The sequence below is a fragment of the Bacillus rossius genome, chromosome 3 (assembly GCF_032445375.1).
Source record: "Bacillus rossius redtenbacheri isolate Brsri chromosome 3, Brsri_v3, whole genome shotgun sequence".
In the NCBI taxonomy this organism is placed as follows: Eukaryota; Metazoa; Arthropoda; class Insecta; order Phasmatodea; family Bacillidae; genus Bacillus; species Bacillus rossius.
The window spans coordinates 43,502,110-43,520,067 of record NC_086332.1 but is presented as its reverse complement, the minus strand read 5'-3'; the positions used below and the strand labels follow the sequence as shown (position 1 = coordinate 43,520,067).

The 17,958-nt window shown below is 35.9% G+C and overlaps 1 protein-coding gene across 2 annotated transcripts in view; it reads right to left on the bottom strand.

Annotated features, from left to right (window-relative positions):
• Nucleotides 1–7,967, bottom strand: part of LOC134530600 (diacylglycerol lipase-beta-like) — a 148,796-nt gene extending 140,829 nt beyond the window's left edge. The window contains exon 1 of one of the 2 annotated variants that reach the window (XM_063365582.1): nucleotides 7,762–7,967. The gene's annotated coding sequence lies outside the window, so the exon portion shown is untranslated. The remainder of the gene's footprint in view (nucleotides 1–7,761) is intronic. The other variant, XM_063365583.1, reaches the window with a different exon arrangement.
• Between the last annotated feature and the right edge of the window lie 9,991 nt (nucleotides 7,968–17,958).

Below are 17,958 nucleotides of genomic sequence, written 5' to 3'. Positions count from 1 at the left end.
GGTTAGTAACTTAATATGTTGACTTAAAAGGTGGGTGTCTTACATTTCAGGTCGTGATTTTATCTAACAGATAAACTTGTGGACTTTTCAAATTGTTTAAATTGCACCAAATGGCACATTTTTGCATAATTTGCTGCAAAAGTTACATTTTTGTTATTTTTCGAAAGTAAAAATAATAATTAAATAGATCATAACTGAAACTTTTTTGGTTTTATGGTAATACTATTTACTACTTCATTATTTGGTCTGCATTTAGGTATATTACAAAAACTTCATCCTGTGATTCTCGTAAATATTTTGGATTTGGATTTTGTGACGCAGTGGAAGGTAAGTAAAATTTTAAAAAAAATACGAGAGTCCCTTGTCTGCATCCAAACCCAGCGTCAACCCTTGACTTGTTTTTTTTTTTTTTTAGTTTTAGTTTTTTTTAATAGCAGTATTGAGGTGCGAAGCAGAAATTTTTTAATATTTCTGAAAGGTATCTATATTAAAATATTGTTTGCTGAAAGGTTAGTAATAACGCTTTTATCTTCAGTTCAGATACACTATTTCATATTTCAGACAAGTTTAAATATTTTAAATTAGAAAGTGAGAATCATTTCATGATCGGCAGTCATATCGAGTTGAAGAGGCGCCAGAACATGCATAAAAAAGGGGGGGGGGGGCAGAGGGGGAAGGTCCTTGGGGTCTGGACGCTTCCCTTCCTGGATTTAACAAAAAAAAAAAGGGGGGGGGGGGGGCGCAGGCGAAGACAAAATAAGAAAATTACAGCTATTTACATAACGTTATAGGAAGATTGTTATAGGAAGATTATTATAGGACTATAGTAATTGTTAATGCTCTATAAAATGTGTTTACTCCAAATTATAGCCCGACATGCCTAACTTGACATGTGTGGTTCATGTTTTAAATAGTGTGTAATAAATATATAGGCCTATATAAAAACTTTTTTTAATGAAATCATCAAAAAGTTCAGTTAAAACGAAGTATTAAAAGAAATAAAATTAAAAATTCTTAATCTTCTTTTCTCAGAAATACAATGACATACATATGTGTAAACAAATTCATACATATGTGTAAACATTGGAGTTCTAAAAGTCTACTATTCCATTCCCTGAGATTTTAATGAGGCAAATAATTTTCTTTTGAAATTCAATTATAACGAAAATTTAATCATCTATATAATAATTATACTTGCTGAAGGATTATTTACCCCCCCCCCCCCCCCCCCCCCCCCCACACACACACTAAAATTCCTAACTACGGACCTGATACATTGCCCCTACCGGATTTTCTACAGGAGGAGCAAACGGGAAGTTATCGATATATGGACATTATTTTAAGCATTATAGCTTTTATTGATGTCAATTATCGGACAGAACTTGTTGATATTATGTTGGAAGCATTTTTAATTTTTCTATAGCAATAAACTTTAAACCGTTTTGGTAAAATTTAACAGTGTAATTAATACCTTAATAAACACAAAACAAGCTTCTTTAATAGAAATGTGTGTGCAAGTTTTTTTAAGTTTTCTTTAATTTTAATTGAAAATATGTATCAGCAACGTCAGTAGGTTAATGAAAATGAACAAGCAACCTATCTCTCACTTCAAAGTTAATTTTTGAGGAAAACATTTCTGTATCACGTATCCAAATTTTACCTTTATCCTGATGGCATGTTCCTGTATACATTGATAATGTGATACATGGTGCTGGCTGCTTTTAACCCCCGACGCAAACAGAGGGGCGTTATAAGTTTAACGTGTGTATCTGTCTAAAGGCCCGTACACACCGGGCCAACCAAGGCAAACCAGCGCCAACTGACGTCGGCGAACAGATTCGATCGAACGTTGGTTGCCCAAGCTTGGTGTTGTGAGTGCCGTCCACACTCACCCAACCCCTTGGCCCCAAAAGATAGGCTACAGATTGGTTTAGGTTCGACAGGTCTGCTGAGCGACAGAGTTGTGTTTCTGCGATTCTTCAAAATGGCTGATGACTTAGTATACAGTTAGTGCAGCGTATTTAATTCTCAACGAAGGTGATAACCAGCGCAGCGGTAGAAAACGACGGTGGTGGGCGACTTCACTTTAACGATTACATTTTCTTCCGTATATCCCCAGCCTCACGATGCATGATTTATTTGATCTCGTTCCAAGCATCCAATCTTTTGAGTTTAAACTTGTAATCGCCGTCCCTTTAGTTCCACAAGCACTCTCTTTCCTTATAAAGTTCAATAAGTTGCAACGATGCCGTGTTGTTCCACTCCATTATTAATAACACCGAAATATGAAGAACACAATAATACAAATCACAGACTTGCAGTAATTAGCCTGAGTAAACCACGAGCGATATGCGACGTACGGGTTCAACCAACGCTGGAATACACATACACACCGCACACGATGACCAAGATGTTGGCAACGAACGCTCTTTGATGTACCGCCGGGCGACGGAACCTGAACCAACGCCAACGAATGCGTTGGAAGTCTTCCGTTGACCTTGGTTTCGCATCCACACCGCTAACCAACGCAAACCAACCCCTTCGTTGGCGTTGATTGGCATTGGTTTGCCCGGTGTATACGAGCCTTTAGGATTCGTAGCTCCCAAACGAACGAACCGTATTGAGTTCCCCCCCCCCCCTTTTTTTTTGTAAGGTGACTTACTTGATCGAGTGTGTTCTTAGCTCGGGTTCAAGAAAATCTGTTCAGCCGTTTAAAGATCATCAGCTCTATTCTAGTTGATGAAGGGGTGTGAGCAGCTTCCACAGGTCTGATTGATTCGAAATTTGGTATCCTGTTACTTCAATGATTTTGCAAGAGCATGGGTATGGGGGGTGTTAAGAAGCATGACCCCCCCCGTATTAAAGCGGTGGCTCCGGGGGTCCTCCCTTGGGAAAATTTGGATTTTAAGGTGTAAAATAGTGCTATTTTAGCAGTTTTCGGTACTTAAATTTAAATATTGTAATGGTAAAAATTTTATTAATTTTTAATATGAAATTTGTTTGAGTGATTAATAAGAAATTAATTAGGATGATTTGGTGCTAAGGGGGGGGGGGGGGGGGGGTTGAACCCCTAAAACCCGCCCCTGACCCTTGACCTGTTGCAGTATGGTACGGATTGTGTAGTACGGTACAGACTACAAAAACAAAGCAGTGGTAAATTACGATGATAGTGTTTAATGCATTCCAATTGCTAATAGTAGCTTAATGTGAAAATTGCAAAGTTGGGAGTATTTTAAATTTAAGATTCGTAATTTAGTACGTTGAAATATCCTGGACATCAAAAACTTGTGATTGTAAAACGTATCGCCTACAAAAGAAAAGGGGGGGGGGGGGGGGAGAGAGAGAGAGAAAATAATTTGTTTGCATTGTGATATTCAAGTTTTTGTTATATCTAGGATATTTCGATACTAAATTAAAACAGCAAGCATCGTGTACTAAAGAATCAATATATACAACATAATGCCTTCAGGATGAAGGATAAAAGTGGATACGTGATACGGAAAAATTACAGAAATGTTACACTTGACGCAAGATACATTCTAACTAAAAAATTTTGCGAGTGTCAAATTAATAAAAGTATAGCAACATTAATTACTACAAAAATTCAAGGTAGTCTACTGTCAAAATACCGCGCGGTAAAATCATATGGAATTGTGCCAACCTCAGTGTGGAAACCAAGGGCGCCCATACCCGGGGGCAGGGGGGGGGCCGTGGCCCCCCCCTAGCTTTCAGGGAAGGAAAAAAAAATAGTGTAGTCAGGTGTTTTACTTTAAAGAAAATTATTTAAATTCAGTATTATGTAGAAGTGGTTCAACACGAAGATATTATTGTATATCGTTTTTTACATGTCTACTTCATTTTTTTATGTTAGTTCAAGCATTAGTTCTGCTGCTGTGATATAAGGTGTTGTGTACAGGGAGAAAACGCTGTTCAAGCGCAACGTCCGTGGCGAGTCATTCCCCTTCGTAATCCTACCCAAGCTCACGCGATAACACAACACAACAGATTTAGAACAGTCAGAGTTTAGACGACGCGACAGTTGACACGTGCTTGTAGACGGCGAAATGTTTTGCTACTTTTTCGTCATAATGTGTATGTTCACAAATAACATCTCAAAACAGAGATTTTTCAATAGTCTTTAGGTCTACAGTTTTATGCATCTGGTCTAGATTTAGTTTAGTGTATTCAGTCAGTATAAATAACTTAAGTGTAAATAAATCAGTGAAAGTGTAAAGATAAAAACCTTTGTTATTATGTAGTGTTTCTTAGATTTCCTCATTCGTCACATCCGTTCAGATTATTCACAATTTTTAAGGTAAGCTAACACATTTAAAGTTACTCAAATAAGAATTATTGTCCAGAAAAGTATACAACGTAAAATTTATGTTGGAATTTTGAATTTGAGGAAAACCACTTTTTCCCTTCAAAAGTGTTTAAAGGGATAAGGATTCCGCTACCTTCAGTAGACTCGTAAGCAATTTACACTAGAATCTCGATTTTACGTACGCTCACGGTCGCTTGGATTGCATTCGTAAAATCGTTATCTTCATAAATTTTAAACACCCCACCCCGTGAAGATACATGTTATAATTTATTGAACGGAATATATATAATATTAAATAGTAAAAACAAGACTGCCATCTGCCCTCTGCCCTCCCTTGCGTTCCCCTTATTTTTTTTTAACATTCCACAACTTGCCTCATTGCACGAGTGATATAAAAGTGACATCACAGCGACTAAACACAGTTGCACCACGCATTGCATCATGTTAACTTTTGTGTGGTGACAGTAGGTTGTCCGACATGCCTTTCTTGGATATCTTTCCTTTTCGTAAGACGCGTGCTACTAAAATAAATTTATATTTGAGTTTGCAAACTTGTTCACTCCTTGCCAGAGACAACTGAACACAGACGAGACTTTCCAGGGTTGGGTTGATGAGCTGGAAGAATTCCCTGCCTTGCATTTTTATGGACTTTACCTTATCATATTTATCAGTTAATCTTTAACAGATAGGCTTGAAAAATATTAATGAACGCACTTTTAGTAACATAATCGAGGAGATCAAGCACATTGTTCAGTGTACACCTGTACTGTTTCATAAAAGTGATCATAGGTAGGGACTGAAAAAATTCGCGTTTTCATTGATCACTCGGTTTGACTCAACGATTCTCTATGTACTCGGGCAACTATCACCTGGTCATTGGCTACCGACTCGGGACACCTGTTTATTGCGATTCTTATGATTCGATACTTCTTTAGTTGAGTCTTTGCCATTGGCCTAGAGTCCTTCAGGTAAATTGCGGTCCAATCACTGACGCAGCATTAAGCTAAATGAGTTTGGATTCCAGCCTGTCTCGAAAGGAATCCGCGAATTTTTACTGTCTCTAATCATAGGCTTATTTGGTGAAGAAAAACGCTGCTCTGTAACGACAGACATTCATTAAAAACACAGTACATTTTAGTGCGAGAAGCCCTTGAATTTGTGATAGCCACAGGGAATTATTTGTTTGTATAGTAAGTTAAAAAAAAACTTAGTTGAAAATCCGCTCGTCACGTCTACTTGCTGTCACTTACACCAATTTTGAGTGTTTTTTACTGGGAAACCGATGCAGCGAAGGTAATGAATGCGACACATGTCAAGATAATGCCTAATGGCATGGGTTGTTGGATATTAGCGGAAAGGAGAGGAAGTAGCTACTCAATATCGTTTCTTTCTCTCACGCTTCACAAGGTTTCAAGCTCAGTTGCTATGCTCACGAGCTGGAAATGTTGGAATGAGTAAGTAATGTTGAGTATAGTTCATTTGCGGTAAAATATATATTTTTACGGCCTCCACATAATTTTTCAATCGAAGAAATTTCAAACTTTGCGACAAATAAAGTGTACCTAGTCCATTTTTTCTTTTCGATTTTGAGTTTGATGCCGCAATAACTTATACAATATTCACTAACGGTAAATGGCTGTTGTATTAGCTTTAAAATATGAATACGCTGTGCATAAAAAATAAATATTTTTATATGTTTTCATAGTGTTTTTTTAAATTTTTATTAAATATATTTTGGTGTCAAAATTTCCGAATTTTAGATGGTTCCTGAAAAATGTATTCGTAAAAACGCGGCTTCGTTGAGTCCGGGCTCCGTAAAATCGAGGTTCTAATGTATCTTAATTCTGAAGTTAAGTACTGAACATGTTATTTAAGGGTTTATCAGGGCCGTATTTACGCGCAGGCTATCTAGGCTGTAGCCTATGGGCCCGCACCACAAATGAGGGCCCGCACCACACGACACGAAAAAAAATTATACTGCGATGTGGATCTTCTTATATTCTTAAAATACGCGTCGACATATTGTCCAGTTGTTTTGTGTAGATTAATTGCGCTGAACTAAACTCTTCTGTGGAAAGCTGATTATGAGTTATGTCAGCATTTAGAAATTTTCGATTATTTTCATTGGTTTTGGTGTCACTTAATTCCTTAACCTCTAAATACTGTTTGGTTAAATTGTCTAGTTTAATAATAAACTAATTTTTTCTGCGCTTTACTATCACTAAATAAACTTATAGTCCTCGACTACTGAATCCATCTGTGCTAATTTTAAATGATAAGCAATTATGATTCATATCGAAACATAGTAATATTCATTTAATTGTGAAACAATTTTTGACTATAATTATAAGCGTATTTCAGGTGTCACAGTTGAATCTTTTGACCAACACGTTTTCAACTTTATAATTATTTTAATTTAATTTGTACGCGACATTTATTTAGGGGTAAAGAGAGCAATTAGTTGAAGGACTGTATTCTTGATATCCGTGTACCCGAGACGCTGTAAAAGTATAAGGACTGTATTCCTGCATTTTTGTTGCTAAAAATTCATTTGTTTCAATAAAATAGTTAATATTTAATTAATAAAGTAGCCAATAAAGATTTTTTTATGGCGAATGAGTACTGTGGTCTAGTATTTTAGTAACAGGACAAAAAATTTTAACAGGGTCAGAACTGGAACTATTTTATGGCTAGTAACAAGCCGCAGTTAAGTCTTCCAAAAGATTAAAAATACTTCATACCCCTAAGTCTGGCCCCCCCCCTACAAATTATCATATGGGCGCCCTTGGTGGAAACCCAGCGGTCTGCATCACCGTGTAAACGTGACTAGGTACGTACAAATGTGATGAATGAATCAGCGACAGTAAAATGTCCAATAAATACAAACTTTCAGCAGGAACATATCAAATTACAAAGCCAAAGGTTTTCAAAGTGGTTGACTTGAACATTTATTTTGCTACTTGATTACTTTATTTTGTTTTCAAACTTATAATACGTGGTAGACCCGTCAGGTCGTAACGAGAAACTCAACTTCATTCATACTCATCACAGACGAGGTACCTACTCGTTTATCATCCATGAGGGGTGTGATATGCGATACCTAACATTATTGTGAACACTTAACTACGAAACTAAAATATATGTATTCAACTTCAATTTAAAAATTCCTGCCTAGAAAAAAATATTTTAAGGAGTGCTGTCAAGCACGAATCTAGTTTGCAACGTGCTATATAACACACAGGCTGTGTGACAGCTGTATTATGAATCATATAATAGTCGTTTTCCAAATGGTAACCTATGTAATCAGAATCACAGATCTGACAGCATGTCTTGTTTTGAGATGTGGGATTCTTATCAGTGCAACAGCAATAAATGTGTCCACAGGTACGGACAAAAGCACATAACGGGACATCACGATGGTCATAACTGAAACTCACCTGTGCTAGGTCAGCTGTACATCCCGCCGCAGCTCACCTCACCAACAACTCACAACCTCAGCTCACTCGACAACGCGGCGCGCACAACTGACCGAAATTTTCTCATATCGACTTGCAGGCTAAACAACCGCTACAAGGAGGCCTACTGATACATGCCGTGCCATCTAGCAGCCTATGGGACAACTTTCATTGGGCAAGAGCGAATGGAACCCAGTGTTGCCTACGTTGATGAAATTTCCTTAAAGTTTGTTGTTGATTTTGATGTATAACTAGTATTTAATGTAAGCTCAATTTATTCCAGATGGTTACAATGTATTCGTCATCAAAATCAGACGAATAATTTTATTATTATGAAAAAGAAGTTTCTTGTTACTAATTTTATTTCAATTCTCGATTCTCGATTTGCTTATTGAAGTTGTAATTTTCTGTATTATTAGCTTGGTTCGCATGAGACATACAGCTTTTAAAACTTCTGCACATTTCCCATGCCATGCCATGTTCTTGTAACCGGAAGTAGTACTTACTACTGCAAGATGCGATAGGGCGGGAATTACGAATTCCTTAACACGTTTCAAAATGAAATATTATTTAGTTTTGCATAACCAAAAGTGAAAGCTATAACTTTAGGAGGGCATGTATAGCCAATTTAAATATAAGCACACATATTCAAGTATATTTTAAATTAAATTTACATAATTTTAAAATAAATAAGATACATTTTAAATATAATTATTACTAAAATTATTCACTAAAAAATTAAATTGCAGCCACAAATAAAAAAATCCCTTCCTGCACAGCCTACAGGCGAAGGTTGATTTCGAAGTATGCAGCCTACTTACTCTGAAATTTTTCTGGAAACTTCAAAACTTTCTGAAACATTTTAAAATCTTAATGTACTTTTTTTGACGTGACGTCTAATAAATCAATGAACAATTGTCCCACTACGAATGTCCCGCTATGGATGTCCCACTACGGATGTGTCCTGTTTACGCATGTGTGGCAACTCTCTGGTATGTTGCGGACAGTACAGAGAACTCGGCCGGCACGTGGCGGCGTACTGCTCAGGTTTCACCCCGCCATGCTGCAGGGATAGGCGGGTCGCGCCGGTTGGGACACGCCTGCGCATGTCGCCACACACGGCTTGGGGCAGACGACAACACAGCGGGGTTCGAGGTTATTGTTGTGCATCGCGCCACGGGATTATCTTCGCAAGAAAATGGCGTTCTTACAAGTACGTATTATTTTAATTACTAGTGTAAATCAGTATATTTAAACAGTGTTGTATGAGTATTGTTTTAGCTGTGTAACTAAATATTTATTGCTGGTATGATACTTTTCACGCTTTAGTTTGACATTGGTAATTATTTGTCATGAGTTATTATTTGATCAACTAAATCACACACTGTATTATAGTTATGAGCCCACGAGCGTGTAAATATTTCGATTCCAACAGAGAATATGCTAGTTAAAAGAAATTCAAACAAATATTGTGCGGGGAATATTATTAATTTATAACATCTGAAACAATTGTTTCCAATATGGCCTCGTGGCTGTGCAGTTAACAATGCTGACTACCAATCGATAAGTTGACGGATCAAATTCCGGCGGCTGAAATTTTTTTTTGTACTTGTAAAAATAAATACGGCCCGCACGACACTTCAAAAGTAATAAATATATTTGAATTAATGAATGCAAATAAAAGTAAATTTATTAATTAAATTGTAGATTTCATTTCACTCCTTCTTTGTATCCATACAAAATAGTGATAATTCAATAAAAATAATTCAATTTTATTCATAAAAGTATGCAGAGGTAGATTTTATCATACAAAAGATAGAAAAATTTTAAAAAAATTTCTTCCTCAAAGAATATAATATTTTTAATGCCTAAATGGTTTGGTTGCAAAAACCTATTACGGCTCAGTCTCAGGCCGAATATGATACTTAATTTTCTTTTGGATCAATCATTTCATCAATGTTTTGTTATGACGTTGTCACGTCAAACAATCGTTCATAAACCGACTTTACAGACAACCAATTTTTTTTTCATATTACATGCAGCGAAAATATTTGTAATGTTTTTTACTCAATGCATCTATAATAAATATTTTTTTATATTATGCCTACTAAGGTATTAGGTGGTAAATATTTTATCATCAAATACTATATTTTTGTATCCCTTGCACTAATACCTACGTGGGCATATAAAAATTAGCTTAGGACAATATTATCGCTGTTTAAAATAAACTGAAACAATTTTGGTGGTGAAGAAGTTTAAATATTTTTTTATTACAACTTCCCCCCTGTTTTTGCTGTAATAGTACATATCATCAAAAAATGTTTCAGCCAATAATGTAAGATAATGTTTAAGATTTATAAAATAAATTATAACGATTTTTATAGTATACCTAATAAAAGAGATGATTTTTTTTTCATTCCTCGTTTATCCACCCCTTGCATTAATGGTTGGTTACATAAAAAAATTTTTTTAGATAAATGTTTTAGACCAAATTAAGAATATATTTTGAAGGTGTTTCAAACAATTTTAAAGGATTTAATAGTGTGTCTACTAAGGGAACTATACATTTTTTTGTCTTTCATTACGTGTTTTTTTCCACCCCTTGCTGTAAATGTTAGTCATATGAACAATTATTTGGGACGAAAGTTGTAGACAATATTTTAAGGTTTTACACTAAATAAGAAGGGATTTGATAGTGTACGTGGTAGAAAATTATCATTGTTTTTAATATTCCACTCCTCTTTTTTTTTATTCTTTTGTTCAATGGATCATTATATCAAAAATTGTTTGGACAAAAATTTTATATAAAAATTATGTTTATAAATAATTTGAATGGATTCAATAGTGTGCCAACTAAAAGAGTTATGAATGTTTTGTCCTGCAAAGCTTTATTTTTTCCACCCCTTGCAGTTATGGTTGGTTGTATCAAAAATGTATTTAGACAACAGTTTTTGGTACTACTCCTACGAGTTATAATACGTTCAAATGGATGTGATTTTATATAATTTAATCAATACTATGTATATGTAAATTTCACTTTATGTGGATGTAAAATCAGCCACAATTTCACACAAAGCACTTCTAGACTGACACACAAAATATAATAGATGAAAAATCTCGAGTTCAATAATAGCACAATCGAACCAATGGGGAAAAGGTTTTTTTGAAATGGAAAACTTCTCAAATCTCTCAATGTAAAAAAATATAAAACAATATTTTAACATTTAGTGTTATCTCTCCTAAGATATTGCCAAAACCTTTATTCAATCACCCATCTCCATCTCCAATACACTGATATCGATAACACATTGAGCCATAATTAATTTATTAATTCAAGAGGGCATTATTTTTAAAACTATATATCCTAATATGTTGCCAGTTGAAAGAAATATAAAACAGACTGTGTTTTAGTTGAGTTTACAGCAGTTGGCCGGAATGACTGCTAGCAGTCAATACCAAAAATTTTCAGATTTCCTGAGATGCACCACAAGAATGCGAGCTTCTCGAATTGTTCAGGCAAAGGGTAAAGAGTAAAAAGGTGGACAAATGAGTGAGACCTCAACCTCTCGTTGACGTCAATGTCACAGATTCGTATGGAGCGTTATCATTGGATAGAGGCACGATGGAATGGACTGGAGGAGGGAAGCAGCAGTACCTCTAGACACACTAGCCTACCAAGGGTGGTTCCAGGAAAACGTCTCGGGAAAGTCTATCGCACGTCGGTTGCGTGTTGTGTTCCTTGCGTGGTTTACAAACCAGGCCTCACTAATCCGAGTGGTGCCAGGGTGCTGGGACTGAACCAGCGACCCTTGTCAACATGTGCATGGATGACCAGGAAATGGCCAGGAGAAAATAGGGAAGATATACCTGAGACAGTTAGTGGTAACTCTAGACTATGAGGGACCCTGAGCCAATTACTTTTTCCAGGACCTCATAATTGGCAGAGTTGCCTTTTTTTGGGAGCCTAGGAGTTTCGGGGTCCCTCCACCAGAAAATTTGAACAATAATTTCTTTAAACTACAATTATTTTTAAAAGCCAAACTTGACCTTGAACTTTGACGATGTTTATGCTAATTTATTTTGATAAATTCTTGATATTCTTTGCTGATAAATTATACTCGGGTTAGTTTTATAAATGCCAACGATAAAATTATAATGAAATAGCGTCATTAATTATACGAGGCAATGAAATCTTTGCAAGATTTTTATACAAAATCATGAAAACTCAATTGAAATCAAAAGTGAATATATATTGGCCAGTGTTTTAAAGTACACGCAAATAACAAATTATATACTTATTTTTTTCTTTAATGCCATAATTTTTTAGAGAAAACTATAAAAACAATGAAAGTAAAAAAAAAGAAATGAAAAGGGCTGACGTGGGGCACCGCTACTCGCGGACCATAAGTGGTCACACGGGTTGCCTGGCCCTGCAGCCGCTCCTGGAGACAGCGATGTCACAAGACAGGAACTCAGACTAGCCCCTGTGCCAGACACGCACACACTTTCCTCTCACACGTTAGTGAATGTGTGTCTCGGCTAGAGATTCCACGGGTGAAGACCTCTCTGAGATTGGTTCCTGAGGTGACAACTGGAGTGGGAAATCTTTAATACCTTAACAAAACCTCGCTTTTTAAATAATAGATAAACACATACATATTTAGAATCATTTGGTTTGCATTACTGTCACTGTCCAAAAAAAAAAAATTAGTTTCATTGGAAAAATGAAGGGGTTTAAAATAAAAACTGTAAGTCTATAAGCTGAGGAAATCGAGTTTTTGTTTGTAATGACTCGTAAATTCGTTATTTTGTACTGCAACGAGACACATTTATTTTATGTTTTAAAACTGATACATAGTTGTATTTTTAAATACATCAGCCGATACAAATGTACAATTTTGTTTTTATTTGGAAGGATTTACATTCAATGATGAAAAAGTCTATGTCTTCATAACAAAAGAACTGAATCAACTGTAGCATATTACACCCGATGGCATACTAAGACAGGTCGCTTAATATTTTCATGTATATAATTAAGTTAGGTGAATAAGTAATTCACAGAACGTATGGTAAAATGAAAGGACACACTTAGTATGGATTTTAAAATGTTGAGACTGTCAGAAATACATAACTTAACTAATACTTAACTTGTCCCTCAGCAGGCTAATGGATGACTAAGACTCGCCCAATCAGTCCGGGAGGAAATTGAATGAAGGTAAATGGATTAGACTTCGCATCTCTTCCACGCTAGGGTAACACGGTGCGCAATATGGGCAGTCAAGCTGGACAAAATTCAGAACACTTGGTTGTGGAAAATTTTGCCTCCATCCCTACTTAATATTATAAATGTGAAAGAGTGTTTGTTTATATGAAAAAATCATGTGTATCGATTTCTCTGTTGCTGTGTGAAAGAAGGACAAACAGTTTATGAGCTTTAGAGTTATATGGACTACATATAATTATGAAATTCCATCCCTAAGGGATTGAAAAAGGGGTAAATTCAGTTTTATAATAGAAATACATAGGAAGTAGGTCATAGACACACAAACAGTGAGTTTATGTCATTTCTAGAGACATGCAGTTTTGGGGTTTATTTTATAGCAAAATTCGTTGTTATTTACCCTTAAAAGTGGTGTTATCATACATCAAAAGCGGTGTTATTTTTTAAATAGTTTTAGCACTATAAATTTAAAAAATTAAGCTAAGCATACCTTGAAATTTTGGACACATTCTTGCATTGTACAGTTGCACTAGCAGCAGTAATTTACAATCGAATTTACACATCACTTTTTACATACAGTAATTGAAAATATTTTAGTACCTAAACCAGCAAGAATAAATATGAAGTCTCTAAAATAGTGACATAAACACATGGAACAAAATCCTCAAACTTTAGCTCTCGAAAGCAAAAGTAGCCATGATACACAAATTAGCCTCACTTAAATTTGTCCTGCGGTCTGTTAAGACTGTGTTATATGAGGACAAAAATCGTTCACAGTCAACGTTTGCAGAAGGCATCCAGATGGCTTCAAGGCAGCTGGAAGCAAACAATGGCTGTGACAGCTTTACTACATTCAATGACTTCACTACGTCCACTGAATTGTCTGTTTCCATTTGTTTTGTAACAATGTCCTGAAGCTGACCAAAACCAGCTGTTAATTCTTCAGTGCTTATGGACAGTTTTCAGTTTCTGCACCATTTCTGGGTTTAATTTAGCAAGCAACAAACTTTCCTGACTAAAAATTTGAATTGCTTCAAATCTCTTTCTACTTGGGTCAGTTGTCATGAGAGAGTTCAGTTTGGAAAGGGCTTGTGTTGCTGTTCTTGTGATGGACACTTTAGCTTCAGCAGCTTTAGCGGGGGGCATGTTAGACAAAGCTCTACTGGTTGCCTCAAAATAAATGCCACGAGTGATGTTTTCAAATTTTTTTTTTATACCTTGCAAGTCCCCATATAGTGAATGGGCAGTTGGATACAAAGAACCTTCAAGTTTCTGTATTAGCTCTACAAGGCTCTTGGCATGCTCTTTCACAAAGACAGCTTGACAAAGAATGAGAGAAATGTCATTTTCTGTGAGTGAACACAGAAACTCAACCCCTGAATTTTGTGTTGCCTTTAGTTCATCTGTTTTGCAGAAATCAACAATGTCATGTATGTAGTCTGCTACATAAAAAACGCTGTTGAACCAGGAATTCCATCTAGTAACAACAGGAAGTGGGAACAATGGACGTTTCTCTCCATGCTTTTCTTCAAGAAAGCTAGCATACAGGTGCCTTCTTTTCCTGGTGTTGTTGAACACATTTTTTATTTTGCTCATAGCATTGTTCAACTCAGGCAACTCTTTCACCCAGACATTGCCAACAAGATTTAACTTATGTGCCCAGCACTGGACATGCGTTAACTGGTCTCCAAGGATTACTTCGAGAGTACTAACAGCCTTGGTCATATAACGAGCAGCATCGGTTACTACTGAGAGCACATCACCATACTGTACATTGTACATTTTGAGTGAATCTAAAATTGCCCTCACACAGTTTGTGGCATTAGCAGCTTCAAGAAAGTGAACTCCTGCAACAAATATTTCTGGTTTATCCTGTTGAAGATTCAGAATTCTAAATAAAACAACAAATACACACCTACCCATTTTATCTGTTGTTTCGTCGCACAGTATGTCAATTTTTTTGTCCTTTAATGCAGTTTTGGCATCTTCAATTCTGCATTTGGCTATGTCCCCTACATATTTCTCACGGACTGTTCTCGCAAGTGGCATGTCTCCAGCACCTTCGATGTATTTGTTCAGCCATGCCCTGATATTAGGATCATCAAGCTTTTCAAGGGGTATATTTGCCTTTATAAAGGTCTCTGCTGTTTCCTTTATAAATTCCAACTTTTTGTCTTTTTGGACATTATTTTTTGCTGTCTGAAACGCTGAAGATATTGACGACTGGCGTTCAGGCGCACTAGATGAGCCTTGCAATGAAGAGAGACGCTTCTTGTGTTTTTCACTGCCTACATGTTTTTCACATGAGTCTTTCCTATCCCAAGAGACGGTGACATTACAGTGACGACAAAAAAGTGTGGTTGAATCACTAGCATAAAGTCAGTGTTGAGAAAATTCAGAGGCTCGCTGTTTTGCAGTTACCGGCACTTTAGGCATTTTAATAGGCCTAATGTTTTAGCCGACCTTTAAATTGTACACCTTTAATTTATTTCACAGACGTTGAAAACTATCTGTAACAAAATTCGACCCGTTAAACTTTAACTTGCGCACAACAGAATGTTACGAATCGTCACCGTGTTTGCATTTTAAATTTGGTATTTGGTTAATAAAAATGGACGCAATGGACAAACAACGCTAAAGACTATATAAGAGAACAACGCTTCGAGAAACAACCTGCTGTAAACACCGTGATAATCGACTGTCCAGGCGAGCCGAATATCAAAATACAGCAAAACCCCTTATTTGCACTTTTCATGGGGACAAAGTAAAAAAGTGTAAAAAGCGGGAAAGTGTAAATAAAGGGAAAAGTAAGAAATACGTTAAAGTTAATTAAAATACAGTCGCATCCTGCAGCGTTCAGAACGGGCTACATTACACAGTAAAAATAAATAAAAAAGGGGCGCAAATTGATGAAAATTTACCGTCAATTGCGCGCCTTGCGCGGAGAAAGGTCATTGTACTCGATCATCTGTTGTTACAGTGCGGCCTGCGGCGTCTGTTCTCTGAGCTGCGCATGCGCAGTATAACTCATTCAATGCTCCGCCCAGACTCGTGACCTTCCATCAGCAGCCAGCCAATAGAAGCGAGCTTAGCGGAAAAAAATATAAGCTCCACCTCCCGTGTACCAGTTTTGTCCAGTTCTAATACCAGTTTATTGGTATACGCACCCGCTTACTCGCTGCCGTGACATGTTCCAAGTTTACGTTCATCTTGATGTCTTGATACCAATAATTAATTATTTACGATCCCCACAAATAAATGGTTAGTTTAAAAAATATGCGTCAACAGTATAATACTTCCGAAATTATATAATACGTATAAAACAGTTACCAAGATTCCACTCATTTTATCTTGTGAAGTTCATGTCTCGTACCAGTATTTCGGCTAAGTTGTGACATAAATACAGTATCAGCACTTACAATGTTACGATCAGCCACGTAATATTTCCGACATTTCCGTTACGTTTCTATATTCGTGAGTTTACGTTTTTCCCTAGTACATTTTAGATTGTCTCCTGCTGTAATTACTCGGACTTTTACACGCCTAGGCTTAAATTGTTACATGTTTAGAAATAAAAGCAACTTTTCATGTTATAAAATACACTGTGTGGGTAGTTATCTTTGGTTTTTTGTTGTTTCACGTTTGTTACTGTATTTACAAATTGAATTGCCGTGTTATAATGAGGAAAATGTTCTGACTGTTTGCCGAAAATTCAAGGATTTCGCGTTATTATCCAAAATGTGAAAAATTCGCGTTATTCTTAAAAATTTACTCAAATTCGCGTAAAAATTTGTTTTATCGCAATCGCGAAATATGCATGTCTCTAGTCATTTCTCTATGTCCGCCACACTGTCATATAATAAGGTCGTTCAACTTCCTATCCTTTTCCTTGGCGAAACCCATCCCCTGAGTGAAGCTCATGGCTGCTAGCGAACCAAAGGCACTAATAACAGTTTATTTTATAACTTCATCAATAGATGGCATGGCTTGAATTTGTACAGCACTATCGTTTGGTATAAAAAACCATTGCCCATCAACTGTGTCTTGCATGGTTAAATCAAGTCAATAAGTAAGCTTTCAAAATCTACTTGAAAACCTAGCAATTACAAGATTTTCAACATTCTTTTATCAAATACAGTTTGTGTTATACGTTTCTGTGGCACATGTTTATTTTTATTAACCTTTATTTTACACTCTCGTATATTAAAAAAAAAAAAAAAAAAAAAAAAAAATATCTCATCCTTTGTATGCCCTGATAATTGGCCAAAACCACAATTAATCCAAATAAATTTCAATTTAAAAAAAAAAAATATTTACCCATTGCACCATTGGTAACTGTATAATCAACCAACAAATCAGATGTGAAATTGTGAATACTAATCAATGATATCAACAAATCAACTTTGATAACACTTTTAGAATAACACAGTATTCCAAGTTTTGCTATAGGGAAAGAAAAGACCAACTTTGATTAAGAAATTACTGAATTATGAATCATTTGAGACCATTGCATTATTGGAATTAATGGAATATGCAAATTCCAGAATCTGTATCAAAATAACAACCCACCACTTGCATAAAGTTACTTTCAACATTACAATTTCTAAACTGTTATTACATTAAGGAAAAAGTGAAGTGTAAACATCATTTTCATTTGAAGATTATGTGATTGAATAAACATCCATTAAGGATTTCAACATTATTCCCTTCACTCAAAACAAATATCTATTATTGTATTTTATTGTTAAAGTTCAAAGGAAGTTCAATCTTAGACTGGCACGTTTTTGGGGGAAATTCATAAAATGCTAAAAATGTTGCATATTTTTTCTAGGATGTAGATTGCAAAGAACTGAAAGTCTGATTGTCGTCCAACCTCAGGTTAAAACAGTGTTTAATTAAGCAGGTTCATGTGAAACAATACAGATTTACACCTCTTTAAAATTTTACACAATAACATA